The sequence below is a fragment of the Macaca thibetana genome, chromosome 15 (assembly GCF_024542745.1).
Source record: "Macaca thibetana thibetana isolate TM-01 chromosome 15, ASM2454274v1, whole genome shotgun sequence".
NCBI classification, from domain to species: Eukaryota; Metazoa; Chordata; class Mammalia; order Primates; family Cercopithecidae; genus Macaca; species Macaca thibetana.
In genome coordinates this window covers 38,233,744-38,254,191 of record NC_065592.1, presented here as the reverse complement: position 1 = coordinate 38,254,191, position 20,448 = coordinate 38,233,744, and the positions used below count along the sequence as shown (strand labels likewise).

Here is a 20,448-nt window from a genome sequence, read left to right as displayed (position 1 = left end):
TCCGTGAGATCGATTTTTTTAACTCCCATGTTGGAGTAAGAACATGTGATATTTGTCTTTCTGTGCTTGGCTTATTTTACTTAAACTAGTGACCTCCATTTCCATCAATTTTGCTGCGAATGACAAGTTTTTTTTTAATGGCTCTATAGTGTTCCATTGCGTATACCACATTTTCTTTATCCATTCATTTGTTGATAGACCCTTAGGTTAGTCACATATCTTTGCTGCTGTGAACAGCATTACAACAAACATGCAGATGCAGATACATTTCTTTGATATACTGATTTCCTTTCTTTTGGATATACACCCAGCAGTGGGATTGCTGGATCTTATGGTATGATTGCTGGACCAGCAGCGAGATTGCTAGATCTACTTCTAGTTTTCTGAGAGGCCCCAATAATGTTTTTCATAGTGGCTGTACTAATTTATATTCCTACCAAGAGTGTACTAGAATTCCAATTTCTCTGCATACTTGATGGCATATATATATTATATATATATTATATATAACGTGTATTATATATATTATATATTTTTTATAAAAGCCATTTAACTGGGTGAAACGATACCTCATTGTGGTTTCAATTTGCATTTCCCTTATGATTAGTGATGCTGAGCATTTTTTCATATACCTGCTGGTCATTTCTATGTCTTCTTTTGAAAAATGTATATTCAGATCATTTGCCCATTTAAAAATTAGATTATTTGCTTTTTTTTTTTGGCTACAGAATTATTTTAGATCCTTTTATAACTTGGTTATTAATCCCCTGTTGAATGAATAGTTTGCAGATATTTTCTCTTATTTTGTCTCTTTGCTATATTGGATTATTTTTATTTTTTTGTAGTACAGAAGCCTTTTAGCTTGATGTATTCCTGTTTGTTTATTTTTCCTCATGTTGCTTGTGCTTTTGAGCTCTTACCCAAAAAATCTGCCAAGACCAACGTCCTGAAGCATTTCCCAATATTTTCTTCTAGTAGTTTCATAGTTTCAGGTCTTATATGTAAGTCTTTAAACCATTTTAACTTTTGTATAACGTGAGAGATGGGGGTCTAGTTTTATTCTTCTCCATATGGAGATCCAGTTTTCCTAGCACCAATTATTGACGAGACTGTCTCTTCAATATGCATTGAAACAATATACATTGTTTACCCAAGGTTTATGTGTCCATTTCTATGTCAGTATTGTGCTTCCACTTACTATAGCTTTGTAGTATATTTTGAAGTCAGGCAGTGTGCTGATGCCAGTATTATTCTTTTTGCTTAAGATTGCTTTAGCTATTTGGAGTCTTTTGGGGTTACATTACAATTTTAGAATTGTTTTCTCTATTTCTTTGAAGAATATCATTTGTATTTCCATAGGGATTGTATTGAATCTGTAGATCACTTTGGGTAGTATGAACATTTTAACAATGTTAATTATTCCAATTCATGAACATGGGATATCTTTCCATTTTTTTCTGTCCTCTTCAATGTCTTTAATCAGTGTTTTATAGTTTTCATTCTAGAGATCTTTCTTTGGTTAAATTTATTTATTTTATTCTTTTGGTAGCTATTGCACATGGGATTGCTTTATCAATTTCCTTTTTAGATTGTTTACTGTTGGTACATAGAAATGCTATTAATTTTTGTATCCTGCAACTTTACCGAATTAATTTATTAGATCTAACAGTTTTTTTTTGGTAGAGTCTTTAGGGCTTTCTAAATATAAAAAAATCTGTGAACAAGGATAATTTGACTTTTTCCTTTCCAATTTGGATGCTTTTTATTTCTTTCTCTTGCCTAATTGCTCTTACTAGGACTTCTGGTACTATGTTGAATAAAAGTGGTAAAAGTGTGCATCCCTATCTTGTTCCAGATCTTATAGTAAGGGGTTTCAGGTTTTCCCCATTCAGTGTGATATTAGCTGCGAGTCTGTCATATATGGCTTTTGTTGTTTTAAGGCATGTTCATGCTATAGCCAGGTTGTTGAGAGCTTTTTCATAAAGGGATGCTGAAATTTATGAATGCTTTTTCAGTATCTCTTGAAATGATCGTATGTTTTTTGTTCTTGATCCTGTTAATGTGATGTATCATATTTATTGAGTTGTGTGTGTTGAACCATCCTTCTGTCCATGAGATTAATCCTACTTGATCATGGTGAATGATATTCTTCAGGAGTTGTTGAATTTGGTTTGCTAGCACTTTGTTGAGGATTTTTGTAACTAGATTCATCAGTGAAATATTGGCCTGTAATTTTCGCTTTTTTGTTGTGTCCTTGTTTGGTTTTGGTACTAGCATCCTGTTGATCTTGTAGAATGAGTTTGGAATTATTTCCTCCTCTTTAATTTTTTCAAAATAGTTTGAGTAGAATTGGTATCAGTTCTTTAAAAGTTTGGTTGAATTCTGCAGGGAAATTGTCAGCTCCTGGGCTTTTCTTTGATGGGAGACTTTTTGTTACTGTTTCAGTCTTGTTACTCATTGTTAGTCTGTTCAGGTTTTCTATTTCTTCATCATTTGATCTTGGTAGGATTGTATACATCCAAGAATTTCTTCTAGGTTTTCCAATTTGCTGGAGTATAGTTGTTCATAATGGCCTCTGTTGATCCTTTGTAGTTCTGCGGTATCAGTTATAATGTCTCCTTTTTTGTTTTTGATTTTATTTATTTGCATCTTCTTTCTTTTTTCTTAGTCTAGTTAAAGGTTTGTCAATTTTGTTTACCTTTTCAAAAATCCAACTACTCATTTTGTTGATCTTTTGTATTTTAGTCTCAATTTTATTTATTTCTGCTCTGATATTTATAATTTTTCTCTTCTATTAATTTTGGGTTTTGTTTATTCTTGCTTTTCTAGTTCGTTGAGGTGCATTATTTGGAAGTCTCGCTTTTTTTGTGTATTTATTGCCACAAATTTTCCTCTTAGAACTGCTTTTGCTATATCCCATAGGTTTTGATGTGTTGTGTCTCCATTTTTGTTAGTCTCAAGGAATTTTTAAGTTTCCTTTTTAGTTTCTTTATTGACTCATTCATAGTTCAGGAACATGTTGTTCAATTTCCATATTCTGTACAGTTTCCAACATTCCTTCTGCTATTGATTTCTAGTTTTATTCCATCATGGTAAGAAAAGATACGTGATATGATTTTGATTTCTAAAAATTTGTTGACTTGTTTTGTGACCTTACATGTGGTCTGTATTGGAGAATGTTCCATGTGCTATGAAGGAAAATGTGTATTCTTCAGCTGCTGGATGGAATGTTCTGTAAATATTTATCAGGTTCATTTGGTCTAGAGTGTAATTTAACTCCAATTTTTCCTTGTTAATATTCTGTTGTATGATCTGTTCATTGGTGAAAGTGGGATCCTGAAGTCTCTACTATTAAAGTATTGCCATTAATCTCTCCCTTTAGTTCTATTAATATTTGTTTTATATATTTAGTTGCTCCAGTGTTGGGTACATATATATTGACAATTGTTATATCCTCTTGTTGAATTGACACGTTTATCATTATGTAATGATCTTTTTTGTCACTGCTGGAGCTTTGTTAGTTTCTTTTAGTGATGTAATATTTCCCCAAGTTTCACAATCTTTGAATCTTTACTTCGATGCCTGTACATTTGAGGAGGCAGACATCTCTTCCAGTTTTTGTGGTGTTGTTTGGTGGTGTTAGAACTTTACTTCTAATGTCAGACTTAAACACTGGACTGTTGTTTCTTCCCACGATGGGAAGAACTTACAGTGAACACCGGAACTAAAACATTGCATTGAACTGAAATCACTGCCCTGTCATTGTTTTCCCATCAGAGGAAGACTTATAATGGACACCAGAACTTAAATAGTACTCTTGAACTAAATTGATGCCTTTCTATTGTTCTTAATTCTGAGGAAGAATTTATCAAGAGCACCAGAGCTCAAAAGCTGCCATAAAACTATATTGCTGCCCTGCCATTGTTTTATAGTCTGGTGAAGACTAAAATGAGCACTGGAACTTAATCCTTGCCTTATAGTTGTTTCCAGGCCAGGAGAGTTCTCCATGTGAGCACATGGAATTTGTGGAAAATCTGGCTAGGGATTCAGGCCTCTCTGCCTGTTGTTTCCCCTGCAGCACTGTAGCATCAGCCAGTCTTGTCAACATGGTGTCTTTCCTGATTAGAGTGACGAGTAGCCTCCAAGATCTGTTCATCAGTTGCTGCAAACAGCGCCCTGCTTTTTGAATCCAACTCACTCCGGGTGGTTCAGTCATATTAGCACTCCCAGTAGTTCCCAGAGTGGGCTTTTCATGAAGATTCCAGACCGGTGGGGAGAATGAACCTCTACCTCCAATTCTCTCCTGTCATATCGGCAACTGTGGATCTAGGGAAATTCTCTGAGTGGTGTTTTGCTGGCTTGAGGGAAGAGTGGTGCAGTCTGAAATAACTGTTTCTCTTATTGGTTGCAGCTTGTCTCAATTCTGTGGACCTAGGGGATTTCTGTGCTTCTCTTCTGAGTTCTGGTATATTCAGGGAGGTTTTCTTGTTTTTGAATAGTTTCTAGCTGTATTTTTATTGGGAGAGTTTTGCTGGGGAACTTTCTATTCTGCCATTTTGCTGATGTCACTGATGCATACCAGGGCTTAACCTAGATGTCTTTTATTGACTGCAGTCTAGAAAATGTTCTACCCTTGTCTCTGGAACAAAACACAGTCTCAAACAAGTGTAGTGCATTTTGTCTGTTCTGTCTCTGAGAGTGCTAATACGGCCGAACCACCGGGAGTGAGTTGGATTCAAAGAGCGGAGCACTGTTTGCAGCAATGGAATAGGGGTTGAAATTTAAATGTGTGGCTAGCTGACGTGCAAACCATGAACAGAGTAACACCAATCTTTTAGATTTCCATGACAACTTCTTGGCTACTTACCTGTTTATTTTCGGCTACAGTACTTCTAAAACACCTTCTATACATTTCCTCCCAACAACCATGGGATGTCAGGAGGGAAGAATTGTTGTGTTCTTCATTTACAGAAAAGGAACCCAAACTCTAGAGATTAAGTAGGTGCAGTTGACTGATTATGTTAGTGGCTCCAACTCTTCTCTCCTTTCTGTTTCACACCCTTTCTCATTTCACTATTAGGCTTCTCCCCTCTAGCTCTGGTCCTAGCCTTGTGACTTGCCAGTAGTCATTGGAGTGTTAGCAGACATGTTCTAAGCACAGTCTTAGAAAAGTGCTTGCATCTTTGCTTGTGCCATAGCCCTCTGTTATCACCATGAGAAGGACATGCCTGAATGAGTGTGTTGGAGGATAAGACATGTGGAACAGAGCCACATCACTGCAGCAAATTTTTGAAGCCACTGTGTATCATCCAACAGCCAGCTGATCCCAAAATAGGTAAAAATAGGTAAGTTAAGTTTGGACCAGCTCAACCAAACCTGGCAAAATTTGTGAGCTATATATATGCTTTTTTTTTTTTTTTTTTTTTTTTTTTTTTTTGAGACGGAGTCTCGCTCTGTCCCCCAAGCTGGAGTGCAGTGGCGCGATCTCGGCTCACTGCAAGCTCCGCCTCCTGGGTTCACGCCATTCTCCTGCCTCAGCCTCCCGAGTAGCTGGGACTACAGGCGCCCGCCACCGCGCCGGCTAAATTTTTTGTATTTTTAGTAGAGACGGGGTTTCACCGTGGTCTCGATCTCCTGATCTTGTGATCCGCCCGCCTCGGCCTCCCAAAGTGCTGGGATTACAGGCGTGAGCCACCGCGCCCGGCCTATATGCTTTTTGTTTTATGCCAATATCTTATGGTTGTTTTGCAATATCATTGTAGAAATAGGTGACTGATACAGTGGTAACAACTATACCTGAGGATCCAGAAACTAAACCAAGATCTTCTGTCACTAATCCCAGCACTCATGTCATTTGGTCCAGTCTTACCTTTTAGCATTTGCACTTGCTGTTACCGCTGCCTGGAATTCCCAACCTCCTCCTGCTTTTTTTTTCCCCTCAAAGTTTGGTTCCTGGGTAAACTGCTATTATTTCTTTAAAACTCAGTAAGTACTATCTTTTTTTCAAACCTTCTCTAATCTTCCTAAGAGAGAGTTAGCCGTCCTTGTGGGTACTATGTTTCCCTTTTATCTATTTTTTATTATTTCACGAATCACAATGTAGTATAAATATTTGTTTACTTGTATGTATTTCTCAAGGAAATATGTTTCTCTGAAGTCTTTTAGAATCCATCATAGTGCCTTATTAATATCTTTGGAATTATATTAATTGATATAAAAATAACATGCAAGAAGAAATGAATGATTTCTTAATGAAATGTTTCAGGCATATTTCTGATTTGGTCTTAACTGCCACCTTAGTTAGGGTCCTTGGGTCAGGTGATAGGTCAAGAACAAAGACCCCATTAATGTGTAATCTGTATCAGTTGATAATCCCTATGAATAATGCAGAAAATGTCTCTACTCCTATGGAGAAAAACAGCACAAAGCAAACCAGATAATTACAGATAATAAGAAATTAAAGAAAGGAAGGGAAAATGATATGATGTGATAGAAAGTCAGGTGGGAAGGCTACTTTTGATAAACAGTGGTCAGGGATACTGACATACTTATTTGATACTTTGGTGAACACATTTATTTTCCTAGTTTTATTGCAGTATTTTAATCTTAACTTGATTACATGTTTTTTGTGTGCATTATTCTTTGTATCCTCCACAGACCCTATGCACAGAGAGTAGCTTGCTGGTTGATTTGTTAATCTGAAGATGTATGCAATAAGTCCATTGTGTGTGTGTGTGTGTGTGTGTGTGTGTGTGTGTGTGTGTGGTCATCCTTTCAGATTTTAAAATTTATGCTACTTGCTTGGAGGGTTATTATAAGTCTGTAAATTTTATAAATAAATTTTGTATTCCTTGCTAATATTTCTGAGCTTCTTCTGAGATTTCCCATTTAAAAATGGCAACAGGCTTTATTTTAAAGATGTATATCAAAGCATAAATCCTGAATGCTATAAATGTTGACTGTAATTCTTCCTAGAGAAGTCAAGGATGCATTTAGTTTTGGCCTACTACAAGTATCAGAAAAAATCACTAGAGTGGGTTCTGAGTCCTTAAACTTGATATAATCTGTCTTTTTCATTCATTTAGTCTCCTACAACTCTGGAATTATAGGCAAAATGAAGAATTTGGATTTAACAAATAATCACAGAGCATTTATGCAGGTCAGTTACTGTGCTAACAGATTTTACATACAGTATTTCATAATTGTCTGGGGACGGTGCTATGAGAAGACATAATTTTCATTTCTATTTTTTAGGTGAGGAGACTGAGGTCCAGAGTATAAATAACTTTCCCAGTGTCACAAAACCCAGTTATGGAACACAGACAAAATTCAAACCCAAGGTTTCTGATTTGAAACAGGATTTAGAAAGTTTTGATTCTTTTTTTTCCAGCAAATGTTTATCAAGTGCCAGTCTCTGTACTAGATTTTGGAAATAGGAAGGTCATCAAAATGGCATGGGCGGTTCTCATGTGGTGCTTTCCATGACACCCTATGAAAGTCAGAAGAAACAGGGAAGAAGAAAAAAGGAATGAAGAAAAAAGAATGTGTTTGAGGTACTCTCCTGGGACTCTCCTTTTAAAAGAGCAAATTTGCATTAAATTCCCAAGAGAGCCAGTAGTAGGTCCCAACATCCTCCTTCCACCAAAGGTGCTAGCCTCTAGTGATGGAGTTGACTGCCAATGGGTTGACAAGGAATCCCAGGCAGTAAGCCCTGTATAATGCCCTGCATCTGTAGTTTTCATGCTTTCTCCAACTCCCTTGAACTAGGGACACCTTGGACTGGGGCAGCCTAGTTAGCTTTCACATTTTCCTTGAGGGAAAACTAGTGGAGTAAATACATCTTTTATGAGGCTTGCTTTTCTATCCGCATTTGGTTTTTTTGTATTCAAACTTTCCTCTAATATGCATAATTGCTGAAAGAAAAGGGCTGTGGAGCAGCCATGAATTATGGCTTTTACAAGAATGAACACTGCAGTTAATGTTGCAAGACAGCTTCCATTATAATCCTCTGTTTTCACATCCTTGTGATTTTTTTCAGGGGGGCTGGGAAAGAGGAAGAATTTTCCTTTGAGCTAAAATTTTCCATGGTTTGACTCAGCCCAAGGAGATTTTTCAAAAATGAAACATTTTCACAAATGTTTCCATTTATTTTTGAGTTATTGTATTTGGAAAACACTGTTCATTTTTACTACAACTATTATTAATGCATAAAATGTTCCAAGTATGAATGGTGATTAAAACTTCAGTCATCACATGCCACTTGTGTCAGGAATTTCATCTGAGCAAGATTTAAAATAATTATAATTGCCAAGGACTAGCTTCTTTCTTTTTATAACTATATTAAAGCATTTGGTGTAAAAATGCCTAAAATTTTTCATTATTTTCGTAATATCATTGTGATTCTTACTTAGCACAGAGCTTTTCAGAGAGAAAATAAATATTTAGATTATTTTTACTATTTTTGAATTTATGATGAACTCTAAAGTGACAAAATATATTTCAAAATAATTTCTATACTTATTGAGCTATGTTAATTAAGCTTTTAATTTTTTAGCTTACGTCAGTTTTAAGTGACTCCATTGTAAATTGCACATTGATGAAACTTCAAAAATCATATTATTTTTTACTTTCTCTGTCCTGTGACAGATAAAATACTTTAAAAAAAATAATGTTGCTTTCTTAGTAAAACCAACTTTTAGGGAGTAGAATGATTAATAATTACCCTAACACCAAAAACCAATTTTTCCTATGTCTAAGAACTGCTATTTAGAACTTTAGGCACATATTTAAGTATTTTGTTCTATTGGTTGGTGTCTCTACTTTGTTTTCACCTTCCACCTATTATTGATACAGTTTGATATTCTGAAGCATAATCTTTCTTGTATCTATTTTTCATTTTATATGTATGATTGAAAATTTATTTATATTTAACTATGCTAAAACTCTATTGTATGTGTACCTCATCACTAAGCTGAAAAAATATGGTCAAGTGTGATACAAATGAAAATTGTATTATCACTGAAAATAATAATATAATTTAATTGTTCGAAATGATATTGAAATATTATTTAGAGATGACTTGTGTGGTTAGGAGCTCTTTCTAGGCTTTTCCATTTGGTGGCAATCTTTGTATTCACTGAAGTGAATTACATCTTTAGCAGGTAAATATTTCACATTGAATAACCTCTTGGTCTCTTTTAAAATTGTGTACCTATTTTTTCATTCAATACAGTGTTTTATTATCTTATCTGATTTGGTCATCTTAATTAGTTACCTTTTGAATATTATCTTACAGTCTTTGAATCTTAAGTTATTTTTTTTCTTATGACTGAAGATGAGGCATTTTATAGCAAATGGCTTGATGTTTTATCATTACAAATTCAGTTCTGGTACATACACATGCACATATATATATCTATGCACACACACATCAAATATATATAGGTACTATATTATACATGCTTTATATTTTCCATTATATATATTATACATAATATATACATGTATGATATACAAATACTCTGTTATATATCATATATAACATATGCATATCATATATATATCTAACATAATGTGAAATTTATGTACCTATTTCTTATTGATGTCTAGTCTATGTTATTTTATACAAATTATTTTCTGATTGTTTCCCACTTTTTCCTCTCACGTACCCACACAGCTCTTCCTGTCATTCAGAGGGAGACTGATTCCCTGTGTACTCCCTTCAACGTCTCTTTTTTTTTCTCATTTACTTTGTCTGCCTATTAAGAAAGAGATTTCCTCTCCTCTTTTCCTTCATAATTTTAATTCGTCATTCAGAATGCATGTTTTCTTCCTCAAGGAGGCCTTCTCTGACTGTGTTCCTCACATCCACCCCAGTTGGCCAGGTTCCTGTTAATATATTTGGGATAATATTCCATTCATCATCGTAACACTCGTCTCATGGCTATGGTCATTTAAGGTCTAATTTTCTTGCTAAAATGGAAGATTTTGGAAATGGTAGGTAGAGATCTGACTTCTCTGCTATTGTATTCCTAGCCTTTATCTTAATGGCAAACATACAAAATATATATGGTGACATATATATTTATGGAATTGATGGGTGAATGAATTTTCTGCCTGTCATTCTCATTTAAAAAGTAATTTGTATACTTACAGTCATTAGTCAATATGACTAGGCATTCAATATAGTTTTTCCTGTAATTGCTATAGAGGACAGGTTAATTACAGTACTCACTGGCTGAAAGCATTTCAACAACTTTTGCCCATGGGGAGCTATAATTTCACCTTAAGATATCATAAACCACTCAAAGATTTCATGTAGTTACCAGAACCTTGGGCTAAAATTATAATCCTGAAAACCTTCGCTGCCTGTTAGTCATTTGGTACATGACATAAAGCAAAATATATTTTGCAATTTTGGACTTCAGTTTGGCTCTCAGTAGATTGACTACTTGATTTCATATTTGACCTGCAAGATATTCAGCTCCTTCAAAGTTAAACCGTCTAAAAACTTGTGGTAATTCACAAGTACTAGATGTGCTTTGAGCAGTAATTAAGTGAGCATATTATGAATTTCTTATTCTGATAATTATTCTTCTCAAACTACACTCTCAAAATGCTGAGCAAAGCTTTGAGAGCTGTGAGCATTCCTATCATTGTATGCTTAATATGTTTTTGAATGTAGTTTAATATGAGGCAGCACATTGTCTCCAAAATTATGATGAATCTGAAATTAAAACTTGGGTTTAAGTACCAGCTTGATCTTTGGAAAAATCACTTAACTCCTCTGAGCCTCAGTCTCCTCCAACAGCAAGTGCATTTTCTGCTTCACAAAGATGTAGGGAATGAATTGAGGTGATGAACTGAAAGTGTTTAGGAGGCAATGAAGGACTTTACAAATGATGTGTGTCATAATTATTTGTCATATTAGTGAAGCAAAATAGTCATTTTCTAAAAGGATGTAAAAATGAAAAGAAAATATTGGGATTAGGATAAAACTTGTATTTTCAATATGTAACACTTTTTCCACTTACAGCATTCAATTGCAGATGAGAGGCCTGTGTAAAAGTGTGCAGATGATAAAATTATGTGAATACAGAGGCAGCACCTTTCATTTCTTCAGAGAAGCTGGGAAGAGTGATTTGCGAACTGATTTACAAAATGTGAAGAGCAGAGTGAGAAATGGGTTAATAATGGTTCAACAAAGAAGCTGATAAAGCTGCTTGCTATCTCCACAGGGTAAAGAACAAGGGTAAAAAGACTTGCAAAAGGAATCTTTTCTGAAATTATTTAGAGGATAGACTGATTTGTGCTGGTTTGGCACAGAGGTAGCATAGATCAGTTTAGCAGTGGGGTGGGAGAATTCTGGGTGAACAATGGAAAAGATAATTGTGTAAGTCCATTATCCAAGATGTCAACCAGCTGAGCTAAAATTGTAGCTGGCAAACAAGACCCTAAGTCAAAGCATCTCCCAGATGCTGGAAGAAGGCCAGAGCTAAGCAGGATCACAGTATGGAAGTGAATGGAACACTAAGCTTGTTAAGAGGGAATAGAACCAATTATTAGATGTAGTCCTAGAATGTCGCAGATTCAAGAGTAAAAGATAGGAGTGGGGCCAGTAGCAGTAGTGATCTGATGTTGGGTCATGTGGAAACGGACCTGTAGCTTTGCTTCTCTGGTTGTATTGTGCAGAATACACCTAGGGATCTTGTTAAAATGCAGATTCTGGTTTGGTAGGTCTAGGGTAGAGCCTGAGATTGGGTCTGAGATTCTACATTTCTAACAAGCTCCTGGAGATGCCAGAACTGCTTGTCCTTGAACCAAACTTCCGAAGAGAAAGGATCCAGACATAGCATCTTAAATTCTCCCTAAGATGGAACAGGATTGGTTCCTGAGCCTTGTTGGGGAAAGACAAGGAAAAGGTCGGTGCTTGAAAATGGGGGAGAAGCAGCCTCACTTATGAGGAGTAGAGAGCGACAGGGATTTGAATCTTGGCAGGAAGCTGTTCCAGCTGCCTTATTTTTTTTCTGGTTTCTTCTTCTATAGATCTGATAATTTGTGTCTTCCCCCTGAAATTCATCAAACCACCCAGTGGTATATATTCCCCTTGTTCTCTGTGTAAGCAAAATCATATCGTCTAAATTAGTAACTCATATAGAATATTAAGAGGAGTATCATCTCTTTCAGATAACGTTTGTCTTAAGTTGAAATGTAAGCAATATATGTAGGGGCTTTCTGGAGAAAAATTTCTTAATTCCAAGAAATGACTGTTGGGGGTATTTCCAGAATATGTGGCAGGAATAAGATTCGAGATGCCTCTGATATCTTTATATTCTAGTGGTGAGCAACCCTTTTTCATGAGTGCCAATTCAGTAAAACAAAAAAGTTAGTATAATGGTTTTATATGGAATTTTATTATAGATTTGTATTTTGTGTAATCTACTTTTTAATTTGATAATTCACAACCTGCTCAATTTCTTTCCTTAATAGTAATACCATATTCCAATGAAGAAATGTACTTTGCTTTGTTTAACCCAGCTACTCTTGACGACTATAGATTATTTCTAGCCTTTCAATAATGTAAACAGTATTTCAATGAACAGGGACGGACTTAATGCTTTGAGCAAAATTTATGTGAGTTGAGCATTAGCAGTGCTGAAGGTAGAGTGGAGTAACAATGAAGAGATTTAACAGTGGGAACATTAATTGGCATCAGAGTTCATACTGAGACACTACAGCTTCATTTGGAGATGTCTAACTGCAGGGGAGAAAGAGAAAGAAGGGAAGCTGCCATTTCACAGGAGGTGGTGGCAGGAGAGTGGGGCAGCATCTGAGACTGACAGCATGCCACAGTGGTGGTGGATGGAAGACACTATGCAGATAAGCAGCTCCTCCTTCTTAGTTTATGAAGTATCCAGAGGATATATTCTTGCCACAGTACTTTCTTGGGAGAGGGAGTAGTGATGATAATGGTGGTGGGGATGTAGAAGTTATTCCTCCCTGCATCTGTGTCTCTTTCGCTTCTTCATCCCAGACTGAATCCTGTACCATTTGTGCAAAGATTCAAATATCACAGCCTTAGCAGCAGTCTCTGCCCTTCGATCATCTTTGTGGTGTGAGCAGCTTTTGCAGCCTAAGTCCAGAGGTGAGGAAAGGACTCGTTGGAATAAATCAGGTCGGGGAGAACATTTTTACTGCATGTGTTAATGAAATACTGAGTAGGAATAATTTATCATCAGTTATTGCTGGGTATGAATCCTGCCTTTACCTTTTATTAGCTATATGGCTTTGGACAACTCATCTACCTTCTTTTAGCCCAATTTCCTCATCTGTATGGATGTAGTAAAGTTTAAGTGAGGAAAATTCAATTTAAAGCAGATAGCATAGTCCCTAGACTATAGCAGGTATATAATACATGTTAACATTATTATTTGTTGACATTGACATTTTTATTTTCTGTTCCTGGAATTATATCTATGGTCTTACCATGAAGTGAAATACGTCATTTATCACCTTTAGGTTGATAGTTAATCATCATTTAAAACACAAACCATAGGAGATAAATATATACCCATATTCACTTACATTCTTATTTGCCAATTGATTTACCTCCATTAATTATACCCCTTCAGATCATGCACAGAAAAAAATCTAGTTGAAATATAATTTAAGGAAACATTGATAGGTTTTGTTTGGTTGGTATTGTTAAAATTTTCTGTTTTTTGGCATTTTTTAGGCAGCAGCTTTCTGATAAAATATCAAACTCACTTCTTGAGCTTGAAAATATTAATGGATTCTGACAAAATATTCTGAAAGTAAGCTATGAATAACATCATATATTTTATATACATGTTATTTGCATATCTATCTATCATCTATCTATCTGTCTGTCTGTCTATCTATCTGTGCAATAGGCTGGAGTAGGCTTGTATTCAGTTGCAATTGAGAAAATTGAGTCCTAACTGGCTGAATTTCCCATATTGAGTTCACAACAGACCTGAACTATGTTAAGATTCTTGGCTTGCCACTGCATACACCAGTGGTTGAATCACACTAGCTTCTGATCTAATTAGTGATCAAAATATCAAGTTGAGGCTTAATCATAAAAATCCAACATTCAACTTAACTTATTTACCCTGTGCCTGTGGAACTAAAGTACATATATTTTAGACACAAAAGGAGCCCTCTTGGGGGACTGCTTGCAACTTCTTCGCACACAGATAAATATTTATTGAGCATGAAAATAAGGTTCTTCACAGAGCAAATCATCATTAACTTAGTTCTCTCTATTCCAAATGTGAGTCCATTTAACCTACATGAACTTTTAAAATAATACTAATGTGTCTATGTGAACACAGAATTAATAGACATGTATGCTGATAATTGTTTATATTTACCCAAGATACATATGTATATAAATACACACATAAATATTTATAGATATTCTATGACATATTCATTGGCATAGAAAGTATGTATCTATGTATTTATTTATACATAAAAAGTATCTATGTATTGGTATAGCAAATATCTTAATACTTGCTAAGAAGGTTAATAATGTAAACAAGGGTATAAGTCAATTTTCCCTTAATTTAAGAGAAAGGTTGGCAAAAATTTGACCTATTCTCTGTAGTATTAAAATAAAGGAAATGATCTTAGACATACATTAAGGCAAACTCAGCAGGGTATCTAATTGAAAACACTTTGCTGTATTTAATATGAATTACTGTATCTATTTAAAAGTAATACAACTGCAGTTATTTTAAAAGTTCTGCAAAGATGCCACCTCAAAATTATTTTAGAAGTATGTAAGAAAATAAATAAATAAGTTACATGTATATTTGTTCAGTTTTTGACTTATCTATCTGAATTAGCAAAGCCTTGATGATTTTCCTATAGTTCCTTGAATTTGAGAACATTCGGGAAGGAAAAAAATATACCATTTTCCCTCCCCCAGTTTCCACTAATTGTCATGTAGTATGTGTCTGATCCATGTAAGACCTACTGAATGATTCTAATCCAACTCCATAATATACCACCAGGGATCCAGAACCACCCAGGCTGGGGCAGCATCATCTGTCTCGTGTTCCCTCACAGTGCCTTCCTACTCAAGGATCCTACATCTCTGAGACTTGGCTCCACTATGGGCATCATGGTCTTAGGTGTTATTTGCTTTAATGAAAGCAAATTATATGCAGTGATATATGCAAAATACATATAATAATTATATACAATGTCCTGGCTGAAACACTCTGGGTCACCTTTGGACATAATTTCAACTGCAAATGAGAGGTGCTCCTACCCTCTACCTCTATCCTACTGGTCTCATGTTGGCTACCTCTGCTTCAATAGGTGTCACAATCAAGTCCATTTACTTACTCAGTAGTTATCTAAATTTGGAGTTGCCATTTGCTTAGGCCCTAGGAACATGGGTGTGTAAGGAAGATTTAGTCTCTACTCTCATGGAGTTTATAGTCTAGTGGTAGATGGAATCAGAACTTCAGCTGGATATTTCACATCCATTAACTTCTTTAATCTTCTCACATGAGAAGACACAAGCCATGAGAAGCTGAGTAACTTGCAGAGCTTCGCAAAACTATATGTAATGGAATCAGACATCAAACAGACCTGTCCAATGCCAGATTGTCCTTTATATCATACTACATTGCCCCCAAAAGGGGTTTTTCTCCTATTTGTTCCATAGCATCTAGTATGAGAATAATTTTGAAAGGTCACATCAAAAACATTGATTTCAAAGTAATCATGGCAGATCACTATACTCTTATTCCAATGAGGCTGCCATTTTTCATTCATTAATCGAACAACATTTACTGAGTATTTATTGTTCACCCAGCACTCTGCTAGGTTCTGAGGATACAGCATTAAGCAAGATAAAGTGGGACGGTTAACAAACAGATTGCATGACAATTACAGATTGTGTTAAGTCCTAGGAAGGGAATAAACTGGGTAGAAGTGAAAATTTGCTTCTGAAAGCCTCTGTGGACAGTATAAGTGCCTTTAAAATATAAAAATTTTTGCTGTGGGAGTGTTACTCATTGAGGTACTCATCTCATTTGAGGCCGCAGACAGCAGCAGCACATGTGGAGCAAATATTGCTATTGTGATATTGTCACCACTATTGTCTCATGTCTGAATTATTCTCATTCTTACTTGGGTTATTAAGTATTTTCCCATTATATAAATAATACATGAATGTTGTAAAAAATATGAGGTAGAAATAATACAATAAATAAATATTTCCTTAATTATACTGCCCAGATATCAGTGCTGTGATATTTTATATACATTGCATTATATGCATTGCATATTTCCTTCCAGTCATGTCCCTTTATAGCATGTACATATGTATATTACAAAATTGAAAATGTAGTATGTGGTTTTATATCCTGACTTTTCACTTAACATTACATTTTGGTTTTTTGACACCTTAAAAGGCTCTTCAATATCATTTCTTCTGGCTGCATTTTATAACATATGGAATATTATAATTTAGTAATTGTGCTACATATTGGATGCTTACATGGTTTCCAAGTTTTTGCTATTTTAAGTAAGGTTGTAGTGAATCTTTGCAATAAGTTGTTGTCCACATACTATATTATTTCCTTTGGACAGATTCCTAGAAGTGAAAGTCAAGGGTGAAAGGGCATAAACCCTTTTAAGGCTCTTGATCCAAATGGCCAAAATGATTTATGAACCCAGCTTCCCAGTAGTAGTGTTTGCTGGCGTTCATCTTAATGTGCTTCCACTGAGGTTGAGAAATATCAATAAAAAATTTCTAATGTGATGGGCAAAAATATCTCATTTCTGTTTTAATTTAGTATTTCTTTAATTACAAGTATGATTTAAATTTCTTTATTTATTGTTCCATTTGTCTATTTCCTGAATTACTGTTACTATTCTTTATTTTTTGATTTTAACATTACTTATACATACCTTGCTATCTTCCCGAAAAGATTTAAGGCAGCTTAAAGGTCGCATAAGATACAAGGTAGCAAAAATTAAAACAGAGTGAACTAAGAAAGAAAATACAAAGTCAGGAATGATGCTTAAAATGCATACCACAATGACAATTAATCTGTTTTTAGTAGGCAAGGAATTTGTCTCCAAACTCCTTTCTATAAGTTAGCTCAGTAAGGGAATCTTGTCACCGTGTTCACCTTGACGATGGGGAGGGAATGATTATTCAAGATAAATATAATTATTGGTATTAAAATATGACAAGATTTTAACTATTGTTACTGTTATTTTGTGGCCTTTAGGTGTCAGACACTATGCAAGGTGCTTTACTTGAATTATTTCATTTAATCTCTATAACTATTTAATGAAGGTGGGGATACTACATTAACTTCATTTAAAATAGTGCTTGGCATGTGGGAAATGGTCAATGAATATTAGCTTTTCTTTTATTATTACCAGTATTAAGCATTTCAATATATAGAAAAGTAAATACCTTGAGCCTTTTTGAAAAGATTAATGTTAATATATTATATGTAAATATATTAATATATGTTTTTAAAATATTAATCAAAGAAACAATAAAGTCCTTTGGGATTTTGATTGGAGTTGCTTCAAACCTATAAACTAATCAAGGAATTTTGACATCTTTACGTATTCAGTCTCCCAACTTGGTAATATGGTTGTTATTTTATCCCAACTATCTTTTATGTGTTGGTACATTAGCAAAATTTTTCTTTTAACCCAATTTTTATAGAGGACATTTCCATGATCTATCATGAACTTTTGTTGCTACAGTGAATAGGATATTTCTCCTATTATGTTTTCTATTTGGAAGTACATGGAGCCTGTAGGAAGTACAGCTCTTCCTACAATATGACATTCTTTGGATTTTTCTTCTTCTGAGAAATGGTTTCTCTAGAATGTCTAGTGATCAAAACCTTCTATCTTGTTACTTGTCTGACTCTCATTCCCATTTTCCTGGCTTTCCAATGTCATAGTTGATCAGACAGTTGCACTCCCCTCTCTCTAGCCTTGGGGGATCTGCACATGCAGCTCCATCATCCTAAAATGCTCTTCTCTAACGTCCTCATCAACTCCCCTTTAACTCATTTATCTCATTCAGATCTTAGCCAGACCTTCTTTCCCCATTCAGATCAGGTCGCCCTGCCAGGCTCCTAGATTATGCTGTATTTTACTTCTCAGTAATTTAGCATGGCTTAAATCAATCATTGACTAATTTATGTGCTCCCTTGATTAATGTCTTTCTTTCCTACTAAATTCCATGTTGCAAGGACAGTGTCTATTTTGCTTACTCTTAAATTCCCAGGCACCTCGCATGGTGCTTGGGCTAGAAGTTGCTGTTATTGGATGAATTAAGAAAGAGTGAATGAGTGGTTTGGTGTAATTCAGTTTTTCCCCCCTCACCTCAAATTCCATTTTCAGTGTCTTGTTTGCCTCAGAGTTATGGCATCCTTCCCTTCTTCATGGCCAGCTTTTATTATATGAATTCATATGTTTTATTGGGCAGCCACAAGCTGTTATATGAGGATCAATAAAGGTGTTTTTTCTTATTTTGGGAAATGCTTCTTATTTCCTACTAGGCTATGCCAATGTCCTTTGCTTTAATATTTTTGGTTAAAGTTTGTCCTTGCCCTCACAGCATGTCTATTTAATTTTTAATATTTGAATGTTCGCCAGGACAGTGTTCCTAAAACAGTACTGTCATTTGCCTGTACAACAATGACACTAGCTTCCTATTCCCTCTACAGAGCTGAATTTTTCTTTTTCTTTTATGTTTTTATTAGATACTTCTCAGGGCTAAAGGGGGAGAAGCTGGAAAAGAAGTACTAGAAAGTCCACTAAAATCGGCAAATAGCTACTTTTGAGTGCTCATGTATCCTTTCAGCTGGGCCAGTTCAACTCCATATGGGGAAGTGGAGCTTCATTTTCCAGTGAACTTTATGTTCTGTTATTTTCTCATCCCATCTTAGATGCCAGCAGAACAGATGCCAATGGCTGAAAGGTCCTATGAGTGCCCGGATTCACTCCTTAGACCGCAGACTCAAAGAGAGACCTCACTGGATAAAAATATGGCTGCAGTTTCTATCCACTTGTCAATCATCCCCAAATGCTAAAATGACATGATTTGGATGATGAGATAGTAGATGCTTGCTTCCGTCTGCCTACTTTATTTTCTGCATTCCCTATAACGAATAGTGCTATTTTACATTGAGGAAATATCCAAACAAGTTCTATTAAATGTATCACTCATAAATTCTCGCTTTCACGGACTCATGCTTCAAGAGCCCACCTACTCTGAAGCATGGAGTTTGCTTCCCAGATGAGTTGATATGAGACCGTGAGAAGCAACATATATTACTTTTAGTGTAAAATAAATTTTTCTAGCAAAAAGAGTTAAGTGAGGATAGAACCTCATTTGCACAGCAGGCCAGTTCCTCTCCCTTGGGGTTATCTGCAAGAGCAGCCAGCAGCAAGATTATTTTTTTCTTCTGACCCCCTATCAGGAAAAAAAAATTTCAACCTCCTGTGGCTGCTGCAACATGCAGTGAATCATAAATTTGTCTTTCTTGCACAGGCTTTTGCTTTTAATTTTATTTCTGATTCAAAGCAGTTGGTTAAAGCCAATGAATCTCAGCCCTAAAATGGTGATAAAATATTCACCCTCTTAATTTTTAACAGTTTTATTAATTGTGTTAAATGTATAGCTAACATTGTAAACAATTATGATCAAGAAGAAAAATGGAGCTATTACATCCATTGTAAGTTATCTGCTTTCAGGGTTACAGATACGTAGCCAGGACTCAACTTGCAGACAGATGGTGTATAAATACAGAGGATCACAAATCTTACCTTTTAAGTCAATAGGTTTTTCATCTGAACATATTTTCCCATAGAAATATTTTATAAGTGGTGTTTAGATTCCAAGACTAATACCAAAAATAAGCCTAAATTTTAAACTAGAAATATATACTATTTACACAAAAGTAAGAAAACACTTATTATAATTTAAAATATTATATGCAACAGAAATGTAGGTTTAAGAAAATAGTAGATAGAACTTTGGGGAGTTTAATTTTTAGATTTGGGGTGCCTAGATAGCCTCTAAGAGGTAAAAGCATCAATTCCTTGGAGCACATTTCTTAGTAAAATTCTTCTAGTATTTTCGAAGTTTTAGGGCACACAATTATAACAGAAAGACTTGGAGAGATTATCTCAAGATAACCAAAGAAGAGTTAAAGGAGGAAAGGAGGCAGGTGTTCAAGAGCATTAATGGGGAGGCACAGAAAGATTTTCCTGAGATGAATTAACTGAGGTGAGTTTCGTGTAGTGAAAACGGGATGGAAATGGCAACATAGTATAAGGGGAACCTTCCTAATATCCAGCAGATAAAAGGATATGAAGAGAAAGAAAGCAGATAGTAAGTCAGTGGTGGAAGAATCTTTGGAGTGT

The 20,448-nt window shown here is 35.3% G+C and overlaps 2 protein-coding genes across 3 annotated transcripts in view; both read right to left on the bottom strand.

Moving 5' to 3' along the window:
- Window positions 1-20,448, bottom strand: part of MRPL50 (mitochondrial ribosomal protein L50) — a 448,968-nt gene that overhangs the window by 266,960 nt on the left and 161,560 nt on the right. Inside the window, exon 1 of one of the 2 annotated variants that reach the window (XM_050761525.1) lies at window positions 18,393-18,396. The exons of the other annotated variant lie outside the window; for it this stretch is intronic. The gene's annotated coding sequence lies outside the window, so the exon portion shown is untranslated. Of the gene's footprint in view, window positions 1-18,392; window positions 18,397-20,448 lie in introns of those variants that run through there. 2 annotated transcript variants of the gene reach the window in all.
- The window catches only part of GRIN3A (glutamate ionotropic receptor NMDA type subunit 3A), a 163,143-nt gene that overhangs the window by 71,046 nt on the left and 71,649 nt on the right, over window positions 1-20,448 (bottom strand). The gene's annotated exons all lie outside the window — the stretch shown is intronic.